Raw genomic sequence first — 19918 nt, forward strand, 5'->3', positions numbered from 1 at the left:
GAGAGTGGCATTCAAATGTGATGCACTTCCATGTGGCCACTAGGTGTCTCTCTCATCTGAAACATCCTGCACAAACAACTTTCACTGAGGCAGAGAAGTTCTGGAGGACCTTAATCTTGGACCAGGGATGGGGAACCTGTGGCCCTCAAGATGTTGTTGGTCTACACAGATAGAGAAAATCTCCTCCCCCCCCCCAACTCTAGAACACATGGACATCCAGTGAAACTGCACGTTGGAAGACGCAGGGCAGATACAAGATAGTACTTCTTCCCTCGGCGCATGGTCAAACTTTGGAACTCACTGCCACTGGAGACAGGGATGGCCACCCACCTGGATGGCTTTAAAAGAGGAGTGGGTAAATTTGTGGAGGAGAGGCTGCCTTTCTTAGGAACACCTCTTCACCTACTTTATCAACCTTCTGAGAAAAATACAAAACATTAAACAAAGCCACAGAGACTTGTGAACTACCCAGCCTAACATGAACTTATAATGTCTGGTTTCAATAGATTTTTCAAATGCTTAACTCAGTCTTTGCTTAATGTTTTGTATTTTTCTCAGAAGCTTGATAAAGTATGTATAATTATTGTTCTGTATTTGCGTGTGTAGGTCCCCAGGCCACCCCTCAAATAACTTCACACATAACACGTAATTTAGTTTTGGTTTTTTGGGCACTATTTTGGCCACAACTTTATTAAAATACAAAATCAGTGAGTGGTTGTTTAGACATTGGTTATGACTATCTGTCCCCCCGCCTGGGACAGAACTGACATCCCGAGGTCCGATTGGTAGCCAGTAGAATGGAAAGTCTCACTTGGGGGTCATTTGAGCTAAGCGTCGGACCCACGCCGCTCACCCCAGCAGCTCCCCGAAAGCTTGCCGGCCCGGTCCTATGACAAGGATTCCCATGACAGGGATTGGGCGGCCCTGGTCCCATGACAGGGATTGGACGAACTCATGGCAAGCCCCAGGATTCCTTTAACGGAATTCCCTTCAGCACAATAGGAGGGGCAAGCACAGCCTATCCTGACCCCTCCACCACCAGCATATTATAACCAATGCCTAACCGCAACCTTACAAATTGTGACGAATTGCTGAGTAGTAGGCAAAAACCAAATGGCACAGCCAATCACCAAATGGCAAAATTCCTACTAGGCCCCTGTTCCAAAGCAGACGACCCCATGACAGGCAAAGCAAGGTCAACCGGAAAAGAGGGCGGGCGGGCGGGTGATCTGATGCACTCTGCAAAGAGAAAGAGAAACCAGAGTGCACTGATATTTAAAGACTATGGTCCCACCCACCCAATTTGCAACATACAATTTGCCCCAGCAACCCGGTTATCCAATCGCAATGCCAGGCAACAACTATTAACCTGCCTGGCAACCAGAGGCCTGGCCCGGCGGCCCACGCTGCAACACGTGCTCTTATTTATTGGAGAACACGCTATATCATCCGGCCCATGAAGGGATCTCTGCTGGTGTGAACCAGCCCAGGCGAGGTAAACCTTGCCAACCCCTGTTCTACGTAACTTGTTTTGTAATAATGAATTAGAGAGAGAGAGAGAGAGAGAGATATGCCAACAACTGTTCAGCCACTGCGAGAACAGGGTACTGGACTAAGCCAGGGGTCAGCAAACTTTTTCAGCAGGGGGCTGGTCCACTGTCCCTCAGACCTGTTGTAGTATTGGCAGGGTGCCAGATGAGAGCCAGGGCTGTCTTAAGCATATGCGGTGCTGGGGTGCAAAGATTCGCCTGGTGCCCACCCCCAGTTGCCCAGTCCCAGGCGTGCAGGAGGATGGAGCCAGCTGGCCACCTCAGCATCTCGCTGGCTCAGTCGCCCCTGAACTCACCAGAAGAGCCCGTTGCGGCGCTCCAACTGACAGGCAGGCTCTTCCGCAAACTCAACTCTTGGGCCCCGGACTCTCGGCCTGGCGCCCCTGAGAGCCCGGCACCCAGGTGCCCCACACCCCTAGCACCTATGGGTAAGACGGCCCTGCTGAGAGCTGTTCCATTTCAGTAGCTTCCAATATGGGTCTTTCTTTAACGGCTCCAAGTTGTTGTCTTTTCTGCTTTGCAATAAAAGCAAGGAAGCTGGTTGATGGGCCTAGCTGCTACAGGAGTTAAACCGGTCGCCTCTATGGAAATGATGTTGCATCGCAAGCCGTGCGCAAAGGACATGGCTTTTTGCAATGCAATCTTATCAGCCATCCTTAGGAGGTGCCCCTCAGGAGATGCACCCATTGTCCGAGTCCAAATCCAATCAGATTAGCTGAAGAATGAAAACCACCACCTGTCTCCCTGCAAGAAAGAATCTTATCATGGTAAGTTAAGGAAGCACACCGTTTGCCTGCAGTCCACCCCCCATGGTAGCTAAAGTCTGTAAGTTCTTATACCACAAAGACTTACAGGCAGAACATGCTAGGTTCAGTCCTAAACATTTACAGGTAGGGCTGGGAAAAATCCCTGTCTGAAATATCAGAGAGCTACTGCCAGCCAGTGGGGGACAGTACTGATGTAGATAGACTAAAGGTCTGACTCTGTATCAGGCAACTACCTATGTTCCTAATGTTTTGGGGAGGAAATCAGGGTTGGCTTTTGCTCCCCAACTCCCCAAGGCACACTGAGTCCCCTTAGTCAGAGAAGAATGGATGGAGGCAGGTTCCAGTGAAAAGCAAGCCAGATCTTTATTTTTCTGTACCTACCTTGCAAGGATGTAAGAGAGACCCATAGCAAAGGTGTGCAAGCCCCTTTAAAGACTAGACATTGCCCAATCCCCTTAGACCAGAGGTCGGCAACGTGTGGCCCATGGGCCAGAAGCGACCCACAGAGGCTGTTTAACTGGCCCACGAGCCACTGCAGGACTGAGCCGCCCACTCGGCAAGTCCCAGCACACTGCGCTAAACCAGCATAGTGTGGCGCGGGGACTTGCTTCCACAGCACCAGAAATCGTGTCTGCACACGGCCCACAGAGGGATCTCTGCAGGACCGATCCGGCCCAGGCAAGGTAAACCTTGCCGACCCTGCCTTAGACAAGGTAAGGGACCCCTGACCATTAGGTCCGGTCATGGCCAACTCTGGGGATGCAGCCCTCATCTTGCTTTATTGGCCGAGGGAGCCGGCGTACAGCTCCCGGGTCATGTGGCCAGCATGACTAAGCCGCTTCTGGCGAACAAGAGCAGCGCACGGAAATGCCATTTACCTTCCTGCTGGAGCGTACCTATTTATCTACTTGCACTTTGACATGCTTTCAAACTGCTAGGTTGGCAGGAGCAGGGACCAAGCAACGGGAGCTCACCCCATCACGGGGATTCAAACCGCCAACCTTCTGATCGGCAATTCCACCCTAAAAGCATCATGCACAGAAGGAGGCGGTCTACAACAAAAAATTGAGAGTGGCTTCTATCCTGTCTGTCAAGGTACCTGATAATGTTTTACTGTAGGGGTCAGCAAACTTACCACGCCTTGAGCTGGTGTCTCCAGCGCTGATCACACTGTGGGCCGGAGGGCGGGGAAACGTGTGCCCATACGTGTGCCCACGCACTATTTCCTGCACACTTCTGGGTCTGAGGAGCACCAGAAATCGCTTGTGTGCATGTCCACTGGACTCTTCCTACCCGGATGTGCACCAGAAATAACTCTTGCGCATGAGCAAATAACGCTTGCGCATGTGCACAAGCTATTTCTGGTGCCCCTCCGACCTGAAAGTGGGCAGACGCGCAGCGCAGCACTGGTAAGAGCAGGCGGGCAGCGGGGGTTGCCGCAGGCCGGATAAACGAGTTCCGCAGGCCTTATCCGGACCGCGGACCTTAGTTTGGGGCAGCGGCGTAGCGTGAGTTGTCAGCACCCGGGGCAATGCAAGTAATTTGCGCCCCCTAACCCGGGGCAAGGCACGTAATTTGCGCCCCCCCTAACCCCTAACCTGCGAGTTGCCGCTGGCGCTGCCGCCCAAACGACGCCGCTTGCCCGGAGGAGGAGGGGGCAGAGAGGCGATGAAAATGCAACGGCCCAGCAGCTGCAGCAGCAGCGGCGGAGGCGGGGCTGTGAGGAGGGGCTGCCTGGCGCATCCTCCGCGGCGAGCGCTGAGAGCCGCTGCCTGCCGGGCGCCTTCAGCCGGGCGCCGCGAGACATGCGGCTCTGCTACAGCCTGCGCCCGAGGCTCTTCGGCGACTCCGGAGGCAACGAGCGCGCGCCCCCCCCAGATGTTGCACCCGGTGCGGCCTGCCCCCCTTGCACCCCCCACGCTACGCCACTGGTTTGGGGACCCCTGTTTTACTGGTTGCAAGCTCTGGGCAGGTCGGCCAGGGTTGTGCAATCATCTGGCCAGGGTTCTTTTGAGATGGTAAATACTTTATTTCTTTTGAATCCAGGTCCACAAGCATATCCCATTCATACAAAATATGCCTTTAAGACAGGATCTGAAGGATTTGTAAGTGAAAAGAACTACTAGGGAAAGTTTCTCCAAGATATTTCCTTCTGCAGAGGAAATATTTAGAGTAATTAGGAGAGCCAAGATGGCTTTTGGGATTGTTCTGTGTGCTAAAATAATGTGTGATTTTTCTAAAGGAATATTTCCTAAAATTTGAAGGGTGAAGGGTTGGTTTTCTGTGGCCTGTGTGTTTGCTATGTGTGGGCACCCTAAACTGTTACAATACGAATGAATCTAGTAGACCAAGAAAATGCAACAGAGGGCAGCTGCACCAGTTATTTGGAATGACCACAGACAAAAAATCTCTCAACACCCCTTGCCATAATGACGCATGGAGGTTTAAAAGGACACATTTCCCATTACCACAATGAGCCAAAGTTTACTGAGCTTTCAGAATTCCCGTCCTCAGGGAGGCTTGTCTCTGCTTCCTTATCAACTGAGTCACCCAAGAAACTCCACCCCATCCTGAAGTCCTGATGACATTGTAGGAAGATTAGTTCTTCTCCAGCTTCACATGTGACCTTTGTCTATTGTCATGTTTATATGACTTTTTCTGTTCAGCAGTGCTGTTCCCGTAGGCAGGTAAAATCTCCAGCTGCAATCAAATCCCTTAAGCCACCAGGAAACAGCTAAAGTGGTTTCCATCCCTTTAAAAAGGCCCAAGATACATTATTTTTCACAGAGACACATTTTGGCTCTGAATGCATCTGGGACTTGCTCCGCTGCTAAATCAACTGGCCACGAGGATCATGCCATCTCTTTTCCTGGTTGCGTTCTTGCTTCTCTGCACCTTAACCCCAGGTAGGTGGTAGTTCTTACTATTGTTATTATTTTATGTTGTTAAACTGCCATGCCGTCCTTCGTACGAGGTTCAAATGCTGGCTTAAAATCAAAGGTCCGATGCAGGGAATCGAGAATGCGGAAAGCATTGGAGGTTTTTAAGCAGAGGTTGAGCTGAGATTCCTTCACTGCAGGGGGCTGGACTAGGTCAAGCTTCCTCAAACTCGGCCCTCCAGATGTTTTGAAACTACACTTCCCATCATCCCTGACCACTGGTCCTGCTAGCTAGGGATCATGGGAGTTGTAGGCCAAAAACATCCAGAGGGCCAAGTTTGTGGAAGCCTGGACTAGATGAATCTTGGAATCCCTTCCAACTCCACAACTCTATGATTCTAAGTGAGCACTGCCAGTTGACAGTGGCTCCAGATCAGGGTTCGATTCAGGTTTAATGAGGCCCTAAGCTACTGAATGGGGCCCTTTATATGTCCAGCTGTCCTTTGCCAACAACAAATTGTCGCTGTTTTCTGTGTTGAATATATGCTGTGTGGTAATTTATGGACCTAATAGGTATCTAAAGCCATTTGCACATAAAAAAATATGCATTTTATCAAAGTAATTGTTGAACTGAAATACAATTAAGAAGTATATTAATAGTGAAATACAATTAAGAAGAAGTATATTAATAGTGAAATAATTATCAAGCTTTAACTTAAAATGATTTTCATTCATAACAAACTTAATAATGCAAGCACCTTGTCATTTGGCAATAACAAGAGTTCCTTTGCAAACACAGTTTACAAAGACTCATAATCTAGTCTCTGAAAACTTGCTATAACATGAAACAATAATAGGTGTAAATATAATGATGCAAACTAGTAATAATTATAAATAGCAGAATGTAGGCACCCTATATAGAGAGATGAGCAAACCAGTGATATTTTAGGGAGCAGGCTAGCAGGTGGGGCCCATTATTTACATCATAGGAGCCTACACAACACAAAACACTGTTGCTGTCTGTTGGTTTTATTTTATTTGTTTTTATCTTATATTTTGGAAATGTACATCCAGTTCTTTTTTGGGGGGCCCAAGAGAGTGGAGCCCTAAACTATAGCTTGATTAGCTTATATGTAAATCCGGCACTGGTCCAGATGTTGTCAGGCTCCATCAACCCTAGCTAGCATGACCAGTGTTCAGAGATTATTGGGGTTGCAATCCAGCATATTCTGGAGAGCCATGGGTCTCCCTCCTTTGACCTAGTGTGCCTTAAGGGCCATTGACCTGATCCAGTAGGCTCTTCTTCTGCTCTTTGTTATGAACACGCTGCTTCAAATGGCTGCTTTGCCTCTCGTGCAACCCATCCCTTCTGCATGCCAGTGCGTGAACTGACCCCTTTTGCATATCTCTCCCTGCCTTAGGGCACAGCCATGCAAGAGACACTCTGAAGTGCCACGAAGACAAAGGGACCTGCCACCCCACTCTCTGCCCTGCACAGAAGATCGAGAAGGGGAGCTGCTACAGCGGCATTCAGCTCTGTTGTGTTGGTGAGTTGGTACATAGAATCACAGAACTGTAGAGTAGGAAGGGACCCTGAGGGTCATCTAGTCCAACCCCCCCTGCAATACAGGAATCTTTTTTGCCTAAGTGGGGCTCAAACCCATGACCGTGAGATTAAGAGGTCTCATGCTTTACCGACTGAGCTCCTGCTTTGTATTGCAGCTTCCTCTATGTTCTTGCATGTCTTTCTCCTTAATTAATTTATAATAAATAATAATAATAATACAATTTTATTTATATCCCTTCCTCCCCAGCCGAAGCTGGGCTCAGAGCAGCTAACAACAATAAAAGTAACACAGCATTCTAAAATCAATTCATTTTGAAATCAATTCAAAATCAAATCAATGGCAACCATTGGGCTAGAGTTCTGTGAGGATTACCGAAGGAGGGGGTCAGGCTGTGCCTTGGCCAAAGGCCTGGTGGAATAGCTCTGTCTTGCAGGCCCTGCGGAAAGATGTCAAGTCCCGCAGGGCCCTAGTCTCTTGTGACAGAGCGTTCCACCAGATCAGGGCCACAGCCGAAAAAGCCCTGGCTCTGGTTGAGGCCAGCCTAACCTCCCTGTGGCCCTGGACCTCCAAGATGTTTTTGTTTGAAGACTGTAAGGTCCTCTGTGGGACATACCAGGAGAGGCGGTCCCATAGGTACGAGGGTCCTAGTTTGTATAGAGCTTTAAAGGTTAAAACCAGCACCTTAAACCTGATCCTGTACTCCACCAGGAGCCAGTGCAGTTGGTATAGCACCGAGTGAATGTGATCCTGTGGCAAGGACCCCATGAGGAGTCTCGCCGCAGCATTCTGCACCCGCTGGATATATATGTTTTTAAAATATAAAAAACTGAATTATATATATATATATATATATATATATATATATATATATATATATATAAACAGCAGGAATACATAAAGCAGCAGAAAAACTAAAACAGCCTAAATTCAGAACACAAGTGGGGTGGTGATGGAGAAACCGCTGCCAAGCTAGGGGCAGAAATTGTAAAAAAAAAAAAAGTCAAAGGCCATTCCTAGGAACCCAGGACCATGAGAAGCTATCTTCTGCGCAGTCAGACTATAGGTCCTTCCAGCTCAGTATTGTCTAACTGGTTGGCGGTATCTTTTCAAGGTTTCAGGCAGGAGACATTTCCAGCTCTATCAGGGTATGCTGGTCCCGAGGGTTAACCATGCAGCGAGGTCCGAGTTCAGTCCGAGGTCGAGGGTGCGGTATGGAGGCTGTCCATCAAAGCTGAAGCAGGGTCCAACGCAGGGAGTCAGGTGAGGTCAGGAACTCTGGCAGAAGAGCAGGACAGGGTGCAGGAGGGAACAGGCTACCAACAATGTTGCTCCCGCAACCTGGGACTGGGACTGGGTGGCTTTTATCTGCCCCGAGGCACAGGGCGGCCCCAGTCCACAGGTGACTCACCTCTCCTGGCCTGGAGGTGAGCACTCCTCCTGCGGGAACTTAGTTCCCTCCGCCTCTCTGCCCTGAGCCTCTGCAGCTCAGGAGAGGCTGGAGGGTTACCGGACCCAGAGGCAACCTCCTCTTCCCCTGACGGGGCTGAGAGTGGGGCACTTGCAGGCAATGGGTCCTCCATCACCTCACGAGCCAGAGCAGACTCAGCTGGTGCCTGCACCTGAGGATCCAGCACAGGTGAGGACCCTTCAGGCTCATGCCCCAGCCCCGGCTCAGATGGTTCTGCAGGTGGGGGCTCCTGTGCAGGCTGGGATTCCTCAGGTTCAGCCTCCGAGTCTGAATCCCAGGCCATCACACAGGGATTGAACCTGGGACATTCTGCAAGGAGTGCAGGTGTTCTACCACTGAGCTACAGGCCTTCCCCTAAACACATCTATTGGGAAGGAGCATAGGAAGCTGGCATATAATGAGGCTGGATCTACACTGACCTGCTAAATGTTTAAAAAAAATAATGTTCTATAGTGCTTAATAGCAGTTTTCCATTGCCGGCGGCTTGCTGCTCTGCAGCGCCCTCTGGTGTCATATTTAATAACGCATTTTTAACGTTCTAAAGAACAAGTGTAGATCCGCCCTGAGCCAGGTGGCCTGTTCAGTACCGTCAATACTGACTATTGGCAGTCCTCCAAGATCGTAGGGAAGGAGTCTCTCTCAGCCCTCCCTGCAGATGCTGTGGATTGAACCCAGAACCTTCTATGTGCAGAACACAGGCAGCAATTTGGGGGCTTGCCTGAACAAAAGAGCCCCCATCTTAAAAAATACCAGTTATCATAGAATCATAGAGTAAAACAGGTGCTAGTCAGAAGGGAGGTGGCAGGGGGTTCTGCAAATGTAAATGACTACCAGACTTTGAAAAAGCTGGTATCACTGGATGAAGCCCATCAGTTTGGTTGAATTAATTAACTAGTTTTAATTGCATTTGGGGAAAATGTATAATTTGTTATTACTGTTTTGAGTGTTATTTATCTTCCTTAGTTGGTCGTTGAAGCCACTGTGGTGGTGGTGGTTTTTGTTGTTGTTGTTGTTGTTAAATTTCTAATCCAGTAATGCTTTTTATAAGGTAGGGAGTACTGGGGTTGCGCTTCTGGACAGTGGCTCAAAAAAGTTAGGGAACCACTGGATTACACTATTGAAACTGGAAAAGCATAGCATTAATTTTCATCTCTGCCTAGAAGGGATATTAGGTGCTTGCAAGGCCTTCTGCTCCTCTAATCCTCTCCCTCTCTATTTGTCTAGATTGTCCTTCTCACTTCCTCTCCTATGAAGGCAACGGGGGGTTCTCTACACCCAGATTTGGCCTGCATGCCTCCATCAAACTCCTCCTTAGCCTCTGAAGTGGGAAAAGTTTGGAAATGTTGCGAGGAGAAGATGCCAAGTTCTGCAGGGCAGGGAACACCCATCTTCAAGAGTAGAAGACAATGTTGTCTTGCCATACCACCAGGGTGCGGCCTGGGCCTACAGTGGAGAACTGGTTTTCTCTAGGAAGAAGCATCTTCAAGAAAAACCCACAGGCTTTTTTATATGTGGGGTGTGGTCGATTTTAAAAGATATAAAGACTCCTGCAGGATCAGAACAAAGGACTAGCTATCGTGAGCCAGTGTGGCGCAGCAATTAATGTGCTGGGCTAAGGATCTGACAGACCAGGGTTCAAATCCCCATTTCGCATAGAAACTCACTGTGTTTGATCTTGGGCCAGTCACAGTCTCCCAGCCTAGCCTACCTCACAAGGCTGTTGTGTGGATTCAAATGAAGAGGGGAGAAAAAAGGCCAATGAGCTCTTCGGAGGAAAGGTGGGATATGAATGCGATAAATAAATGCATAAGAAATACATAAGAAACACCACGGACAGAATAATTGCCACACACAGGAAGAACAAGGTTAGCGTTTGAGTGCCTCACTTGTAGCTTTAGAAATCATTTAATGTGTCAACAGGAATAGAAGTTATTAAAATAGCAGTTGTTGTATAATGGGATTATTATTATTATGGCCGGAATGTAATTGAAATTAATAAGAGTTTGGAACAGAAAAAGTAAAGAAAACCATCAGCCATCAATTCTAGCACACCGGGAGGGGGGCACTTTATCTAAATTATATAATTCGGTATTTGAACGATTGGAATTAGTAATTGTATTATAAATTGGTATTGTTATGATGAGGCTAATATTGGATTGTAACTGAAAAGTTTGGTTTGGACTCAGTCTGACCCTTATGTTTCACTTCCCTTGTGGTTTTGACTTTTAAAATGAGGCTGCATTTTAAATTGCATTTTAATCTGTATTTTAAATTGTGTGGGTTTTTTCTTTTCTTTTTTCTTATTATGTTTTTACTGAAATTTTATTGATGTTAGCCGCCCTGAGCCCGGCTCTGGCTGGGGAGGGCGGGGTATAAATAAAATTTGTTGCTGTTGTTACTACTATTACTAATAAAAATTATTATTAAAAATAAATTGTCTAGCATCCTTTTCCCTCACAGCCAGATGCCTCTGGAGAAGCCCAGAAACAGGGAGCTAAGTCAAAAGCTGCCCCTGGATCGCTCAGTCAGTTAGAGCTTGATAATGCTAAGGTTCCAAGTTTGATCCCCGTCTGGGACAGCTGCCATATTCCTGCATTTCAGGGGGTTGGACTAGATGACCCTTAGGGTCCCTTCCAATTCTAGGATTCCTCACTGCCTCTGCCTAGCAAACGGCACTGAACTTACATTCATAAAAACATAAGACTTGGCTGGATCGCGCCAATGGCTAGTCTAGTCCAGCATCCTGTTCTCACAGTGGCTGTGCGAAATCCACAAGGAGCATCCAAGCGCAAAAGCCCTCTCCCCTCCAGCAACTGGCGTTCAGAAACATTGATGCCTCCAACCGTGGAAGCAGAGCTCAACTATAATAGCTGATAGCCCTCTAAAGATAAAGGGACCCCTAACCATTAGGTCCAGTCGTGGCCAACTCTGAGGTTGCAGCGCTCATCTCGCTTCATTGGCCGAGGGAGCCAGTGTACAGCTTCCGGGTCATGTGGCCAGCATGACTAAGCCGCTTCTGGAGAACCAGAGCAGTGCATGGAAACACCATTTTCCTTCCTGCCGGAGTGGTACCTATTTATCTACTTGCACTGTGACGTGCTTTCGAATTGCTAGGTTGGCAGGAGCAGGGACTGAGCAACAGGAGCTCACCCCATCGCGGGGATTTGAACTGCCGACCTTCTGATCGGAAAGTCCTAGGCTCTGCGGTTTAACCCACAGTGCCACCCGCGTCCTTTGGTAGCCATCTAGTCCTCTTTAAAAGCCATCCATCACTGCCTGCTGTGGCAGGGAGTTCCAAGGTTTAACGATGCACAGCATGAAGAAGCAAAGCGCTTTGAGTGGTGCATACGCGGGCCTGGGGAATTATATTCTCTGTGTGAGTACCACTGAAGGTCAAATTATTATTATTATTATTATTCAATTAGATTTGTATACCGCTCTTCATCCGTAGATTTCAGGGCAGTTCATAACATAAAATTATAATAGATGGAGTGGAATAGACGGAACTGTATGTTTGTATGTCTTAAGGCAATATTCCGTCAATAGAGAAATGCTTATCTCAAGAATACTGGGGAATAGTAAAATAGAAATAAAAGAGCAAGATTGGTATAAAATTATGATTTTAGCTGGTATGCTAGTTATTGCATCAGGATGGAAAGAAAAGGACAAACTGACAACGGAAAAATGGAATGACTATGTTTTTGAATATATACAATCTGATCTATTTGAACAGGTGACGACGGAAGATACATGGGAAAACAAATGTCAAAAGACAAGTTATAGGAATTGGATAACATGGGGGGAAGCCAACCCAAGCATCCAAATTAGAATAAATAATCTGTGCACATGTTTAGGGAAGCTTTTAATGTTTGACGTATCACAGTATTTTAATATTCTTTTGGAAGCCGCCCAGAGTGGCTGGGGAAGCCCAGCCAGATGGGCGGGGTATAAATAAATTATTATTATTATTATTATTATTATTATTATTATTATTATTATTATTAAAGATTTGAAGAGAGAACACTTTTTTGGGGGGAGGGGTTGAAGGGGAGGGACGGAGGGAGAAGGAAATTAGGACAAATGAGTAGGGGCAAAAGTACGGTATATACTGTTACGCATAACGAATAGGAGGAGGCTTTTGATGCATGTTATTGTTAGATTTCCGACTGAATGATTTTTCTGTAAGTTATTTGACATCCGTGAAAGTGTGATTATTCATAATTAATTAATTAATTAATTAATTAAGGCAATGTTCCCCGGCATGGCACCCATGGGTGCAACAACACCCAAATAACACTCTCCCATGGCACCTGTGTGGCTCTGTATTACCCCCTCCCCCAATACCACTGCTGCTGGCAGTGGAGGTGGTTGAAATCTTTTGGGGTACCTTTTCAAGATGTCCCGATTTAAAAATAAATAAATAATGAAATGAACATTATATTATAATAATAATAATTTATTATTTATACCCCACCCATCTGGCTGAGTTTCCCCAGCCACTCTGGGTGGCTTCCAATCAAGTGTTAAAAACAGTACAGCATTAAATATTAAAAACCTTCCTGAACAGGGCTGCCTTCAGATGTCTTTTAAAGATAGGATAGCTGCTTATTTCCTTCACATTTGAAGGGAGGGCGTTCCACAGGGCGGGCGCCACTACCGAGAAGGCCCTCTGTCTGGTTCCCTGTAACCTCACTTCTCGCAATGAGGGAACCGCCAGAAGACCCTTGGCGCTGGACCTCAGTGTCCGGGTAGAACGATGGGGGTGGAGACGCTCCTTCAGGTATACAGGACCGAGGCCATTTAGGGCTTTAAAGGTCAGCACCAACACTTTGAATTGTGCTTGGAAACGTACTGGGAGCCAATGCAGATCTCTCGGGACAGGTGTTATGTGGTCCCGGTGGCCACTCCCAGTCACCAGTCTAGCTGCCACATTCTGGATTAATTGCAGTTTCCAGGTCACCTTCAAAGGTAGCCCCACATAGAGCGCATTGCTGTAGTCCAAGCGGGAGATAACTAGAGCATGCACCACTCTGGCAAGACAGTCCGCAGGCAGGTAGGGTCTCAGCCTGCGTACCAGATGGAGCTGGTAGACAGCCACCCTGGACACAGAATTAACGTGCGCCTCCATGGACAGCTGTGAATCCCAAATGACTCCCAGGCTGCGCACCTGGTCCTTCAGTGGCACAGTTACCCCATTCAGGACCAGGGAATCCCCCACACCCACCCGCCCCCTGTCCCCCCAAAACAGTACTTCTGTCTTGTCAGGATTCAACCTCAATCTGTTACATTTAGTCGAATCAGCGAGTACCTGGAGATGGCTTGTGTGGTCAACAAACGGCCGATTCAAAGTGAACCATCCTCGGAGAAGAAAACAATGGAACATTCCAGATCTCTCACACGACCTGATTCAGCCAATAGGGACACAGGACTTTAATTCTTGGGTTCGCTGGCGTGTTGGCTCCTTTCCACCAGGAGAACAATGGACTTTGTAGGTTATGTATGCTGATTATTATTTCACCCACCGCTACTCCCGTCTTGTTGGCCAAGCTGTTGACCTCATCTATGTTTACACACTTGTTCCAGTTCCTCGGAGATCACAGGTGACCCTCCAGCCATGAGGTTCCGTAATCTGTTGATCGTTGCCATTTTGGGTGCCTTTCTAGTCTCTTTAGGTAAGAGGAACAAGCTGGGTCACTTATCACATGGGATCCCTTCTGAGACTGGATGGCCAGACCATGTTTGGTGGGTTCCATGCCCTTCTCTCTGGAAAAAATAATGGGGAGGGGGATTCCCGGCAGCTCACCCAAAGGGAGACATCCGTGCAACTCTCATGCTCCACATAATGCTTCCATGTGCCCTGTTTCTTGAGCATTCATCCTGCCTGCTTGTGAGGAGGCCAGGCGACACCAGCTATTTCATGAGCATTCATCCTTATTTACTTGCAAGGAGGTTAGAAGGGTCTGCATCAAAAACCAGTATTATCCCCACACTGGTACCTTGGTTCTCAAACTTAACCCGTTCCGGAAGTCCGTTCCAAAAGTAATGCAAAATGAATTAATCCGTTCCATACTTTTAAAAACAACTCCTAAAACAGCAATTTAACGTGGAATTTTACTATCTAATGAGACCATTGATCCATAAAACGAAAGCAATAAACAATTTGCTGTGGTGACTGAACTGGGTTCCACACAGTCAAAAAAAGCCACAAAGACAAAAACGCAAACTAAATAGCTAAAACAGATAGACCTCACCGCAACACTCAAAATGGAGCATGTTCGGCTCCCAAAAAAAGTTCGCAAACCGGAACACTTACTTCCAGGTTTGCAGTGTTTGGGTTCCAAGGTGTTTGAGAACCAAGGTACCACCGTACCTCCCAGCACATTTTCACTTCACTTTCCTTATCACAAAAAGCCTGAGCTTTCAGGAGAGTGGGTTTCCCAGCCATCTATAACTGCGCAACCTGAATTTGCCGCTGTGTGACTGAAGCCCACACCAAAATAGTGACAATGTGAGAGTACCCAGGGACACTCAACTTAATTCGTTCCGGAGGTCTGTTCTTAACCTGAAACTGTTCTTAACCTGAGGTACCACTTTAGCTAATGGGGCCTCCCGCTGCCACTGCACGATTTCTGTTCTCATCCTGAAGCAAAGTTCTTAACCCGAGGTACTACTTCCGGGTTAGCGGAGTCTGTAACCTGAAGCGTTTGTAACCCGAGGTACCACTGTACAATTATTTTTTACTAAATAAATTTATTAGTTGCTTTTTTGCCATGGCAGCTCAAAGCAACTTACAAAATGACTTACAGAACAACAAAACATTCATGCATTAAAACCAGGGGGAGGGGCACAGTAGTAATATATCCCACCCATTCTATAAGGCTATGGAGAGTTAAAAGCCAAAGGCATGGTTAAAAAAGGAAGTTTTTTGCCTGGTTCTGAAGATACAGTCGTACCTCTGCTTACGTATCCCTCTGGATAAGTTAACATTGGGTTGCGAATGCAGCAAATCAGGAAGTGTATACTTCCAGGTTTCGCCATGTGCGCATGCGCAGAAGCGCTCAATCGCGTTGTGTGTGTGCCCTGCATGTGTGCACAGAAGGGCGCCTCCAGTTATCAAGTTTTTGGGATGCGGCTGGGCATCTGGAACGGATCCCATTCGTAACCGGAGGTACCACTGTATATAACAATGGCACCAGGTGAGCCTTCCTGGGGAGAGCATTTCACCAGCAGGGAGTCAAGGAAGAAAAGGCCTGTTCTCATGTTGCTAACTTCTGGACCTCACATGGAGGGGGCACAAGAAGAAGGGCCTCAGATGATCATAGAATCATAGAGTTGGAAGAGACCACAAGGGCCATCGAGTCCAACCCCCTGCCAAGCAGGAAACACCATCAGAGCACTCCTGACATATGGTTGTCAAGCCTCTGCTTAAAGACCTCCAAAGTAGGAGACTCCACCACACTCCTTGGCAGCAAATTCCACTGTCGAACAGCTCTTACTGTCAGGAAGTTCTTCCTAATGTTTAGGTGGAATCTTCTTTCTTGTAGTTTGGATCCATTGCTCCGTGTCCGCTTCTCTGGAGCAGCAGAAAACAACCTTTCTCCCTCCTCTATGTGGCATCCTTTTATATATTTGAACATGGCTATCATATCACCCCTTAACCTCCTCTTCTCCAGGCTAAACATGCCCAGCTCCTTTAGCCGTTCCTCATAAGGCATCGTTTCCAGGCCTTTGACCATTTTGGTTGCCCTCCTCTGGACACGTTCCAGTTTGTCAGTGTCCTTCTTGAACTGTGGTGCCCAGAACTGGACACAGTACTCCAGGTGAGGTCTGACCAGAGCAGAATACAGTGGCACTATTACTTCCCTTGATCTAGATGCTATACTCCTATTGATGAGGCCCAGAATTGCATTGGCTTTTTTAGCTGCCGCGTCACACTGTTGGCTCATGTCAACCAAGACTCCTAGATGATTGCAGGGTTCAGGTCGATTCATATGGGAAGAGGTGGTTCTTGAAGTATTGTGGTCCTGCGCAACATAAGGATTTATAGGCTGAAACCAGGACTTTTTTATTTAAAATGCATCTCTGGGTTATTTGTGTGGCCTGTCTGGTGTTTTGACATGAGTAGAATGTGTGCTTTTATTTAGAATGCATCTCTGGGTTATTTGTGGGGGCATAGGAATTCATTTCCCCCATATATAAAAAAGGAACATTTTTGCCTGGTGCCTAAAGATATATAATGAAGGCGCCAGGCGAACTTCCCTAGGGAGAGCATACCACAAACGGGGAGCAACTACAGAGAAGGCCCCGTTCTCGTGTTGCCACCCTCCGGACCTCTTGAGGAGAAGGCCTACGAAGGAGGGTCTCAGATGATGATCTCAGGGTCTGGGTAGGTTCATATGGGAAGAGGCGGTCCTTGAGGTATTGTGGTCCTGAGCCATTTAAGGCTCACTAGTCGGACCCATAGCCGGATCCAAGGTGGGCGGCAACAGAAATACTACCATGCAGATATCCGGTGAATGTTTAATAAATGGGTCCCCCAATGCAGGTTTTGGTTAAAGGTGTGTTCTGGGTCTGAAAGGTTGAAGATACCCAGTCTGCAATGGCCAACCATCATTTCAGATGGGGGTCTTTCCGAACCCAGAGATGTCCCCTACATTGGACCTTTGACATGAAAAGCAGGTGTTCTACCACTAAGATACAGACCCTCCCCTCCCCCCCATCCTAATTGCAAATGTATCCCACCCCCCAGATCATTGTCACCCCACCCTTCCCCTTGTCCTATAACGGAGCGCGAGTGATCACGAATCATCATTTTCCTTTGCTAAGGAGCCGGTTTGAACTTATTCGCCAGGCGCTGCCGGCGGAGAGCAGGGAAATGCCGAGGCAATCGGTGCTTCTACAATGAAATCGAGATCAGCACGTGCTACCACACGAAAATAAAATGTTGCCGGGAGAAGGATTGAGAGGCGCCGGCGCCGAGACTGTTGCGGATGACCTGAGAACCTGGGCGAGAGTGTCCCGAGAGAACCGACGTCTCTGAGTCTGCATGCTCTTTTTAGGAAAGCGGTTTCTCCCAGCTCAACAATTCCACTGTGAAACGGAGAGGAAATCAGGACCGTTGTGCGCATTTACGCATCCTCTGGCATTGTCTTTCTTTCCACTTCTTCCTTCTAAAGCACTCGCAGCCTTTCCAACCCCTGCTGTCAAACTGTAGCACCAATCCCTCATTGCAAAAACAAATCATAGATTTATATAATAAACAAATGATTCTTTTTTATAATAATAAAAAAATGAGACCTGTGTTGTTATAGGTGACCAGGAATTCTGTGCAAGCCCTTGGGTAGGCTGCTGTGTTCACCTGGGTAGGCTGACTCTGAACATTGTTCTGGACTCCCCACTTCTCTGAGGACTAAGACATTTCAGAGTCAGCAATGCTTAGCCCAGTTTGGTTTGCTTTGGAAGGAAATTTGAGCGCTTTTCTTGCAGTCTTGGGTTTTACAGCATGATTGCATCTTATGCGGGGGGTTCAGCTCTGAGAATTCCACATATGCACAAAAGTCACATATACCAAAATCCTTGGAACCACACCCATGGTCAATGGGTGAGGGGGAGAGAGAGAGAGAGAGAGAGAGAGAGAGAGAGAGAGAGAGAGAGAGAGAGGGAGTCCCTAGTACAGTGGAGCCTACGTTTTTGAGCGTCTTGGAATCCAAACAATTCAGAACCCAAATGCCAAAAACCCAGAAGTAATTGCTTCCATATTCGAATGCGCCCCAGAAGTCGAACGGCTTCCGGGGCACATTTCTTTGTTTCTTTCAGTGGATTTTGCCAAAAAAACCATTGATCCTTGGTTTTCCAAATGTTTTAGAAGTCGAACGGTCTTCTGGAACAGATTATGTTCGAAAACCAATGTTCCACTGTATCCCTAAAGCCAGAGTGCTGAGCAGACCTTGTCCTTCAAGCAAGGAGGAGATCTTAAAACCTCTTTAGGCACTAGATACCGTAACTCAAGTGGATGAGGTGCAAAAAGAGATTTTTAAGCTCTCTGCCTTGCTTGGGCATTAAGGTACACCCAACTCACCAGCTCTGGGAGGCTGGCGATGCTTATGCAAGATCTCACAGTCAGTAGGAAGAAGCTTTTGATGCCTCAAAGGCTCTGTGCATTGAATTCTAAAGCTCAACTGAAGAAAGCACTTCTTCAAGCAGTGCATAGGGGTTTTTGTTTTGGGGTTTTGACTGTCCGGACAGCAACATTTTTGAACCTTTTTTTGAACTTTGTTAAGTAATCAAAACATTTCACAACAAAAGAGTCAGGTGGCAACTTGCTATTTTAGATCCATAGTGAATGGTTGGATATGACATCAGAACATGAAGAAATTCCATCTAAGGCCAGACTAGAAAATAAGTTCATTGTTCTCACCGGAGCAGAGAGGGCTAGTAATACAGTGGAACCTCAGTTTATGAACTTAATTCATTCGGGAGGTCTGTTTTTTTTAGGGGGGGTTCCCCCCAAATCCACCGTTTTATTTGTACAGAGTAAAATACATCAGATAGTGAGCATTTCATTTTCAGCCCATAATCCAGAGCCATTAACAAGTTGGTTTTCACCAGACATTCTGGCCCGAAGTCACAAAATTAGGAATTCTAAATACAGTCATACCTTGGGCTGATTACGCTTCGAGTTGAGCACATTCGAGTTGCGCTCCGCAGCAACCGGGAAGTAATAGAGCGCGTTACTTCCGGGTTTCACCGCTTGCGCATGCGCAGACACTCAAAATGACATCATGTGCATGCGCAGAAGCAGCGAAAAGTGACGTGTGCGTGCACAGACATGCCGTCGCTACTTACGTTTACCTCTAGATGCGAACAGGGCTCTGGAACAGATCCCGTTCGTATCTAGAGGTACCACTGTAGAGCTAATCTCTCTCTGCTAAAGCGACAAGCTGTGCATCAATCTCTGCTTCTGTAAGGATGCTGAATTTAGGATTATCAAGTGTGACAACTCCTACTTCTATTTCAGAGGGGTTGAAGTCAATGGACAAAACAGTAGAGAAGCAGATTATTGCTGTCTCCACAGTCTGTTCAAATGTCCAGTCCATTTTTTTCTTCACTCCCCCCCCCCCCGGAGGTCCATTCTTAACCCAAAACCATTCTTAACCTGAAACTGTTCTTAACCTGAAGCACCACTTTAGCTAACGGGGCCTCCCACTGCCACCACACCTCCGCGGTGCAATTTCTGTCCTCACCCTGAAGCAAAGTTCTCAACCCGAGGTACTACTTCCGGGTTAGCGGAGTTTGTAACCCGAAGTGTTTGTAACCCAAGGTGCCACTGTAGTGCATAGGCTGGAAGATGTAGGACAGGCAAAACGAAATACTTCATCCACACAGCACATAGTTCAACTATGGAACTCCCTGCCACAGGAGACAGTGATGGCCACCAACTTGGATGGCTTTAAAAAGAAGATTCATGGAGGGGGAGAGGGCTATGAATGTCTGTGCTGTGTACATCTGGAGGAAGCAATGCTTCCGAATACCAGTTGTTGGGAACCGCAGGAGAAAAAGAATGATATTGTGCTTGGATTTCATTGCTGGTCTCCCACAGACATCTGAGAATGAGATGCTGTGCTCGATGAGCCATTGGCCTGATCTAGCAGGCTCTTATGTTCCAACACGTTCTTATGTTCTTGTT

General features: G+C 47.3%; 1 long non-coding RNA gene across 1 annotated transcript; it reads left to right on the plus strand.

Annotated features, from left to right (window-relative positions):
• Positions 1-4612: 4612 nt before the first annotated feature.
• Positions 4613-10438, plus strand: LOC308584289. Its single transcript, XR_014006744.1, has 3 exons — positions 4613-5223; positions 6618-6743; positions 9457-10438. It is a non-coding gene; the product is annotated as an uncharacterized lncRNA (long non-coding RNA).
• Positions 10439-19918: the final 9480 nt, after the last annotated feature.

This window comes from Podarcis bocagei (assembly GCF_964188305.1).
Source record: "Podarcis bocagei genome assembly, chromosome: 3".
In the NCBI taxonomy this organism is placed as follows: Eukaryota; Metazoa; Chordata; class Lepidosauria; order Squamata; family Lacertidae; genus Podarcis; species Podarcis bocagei.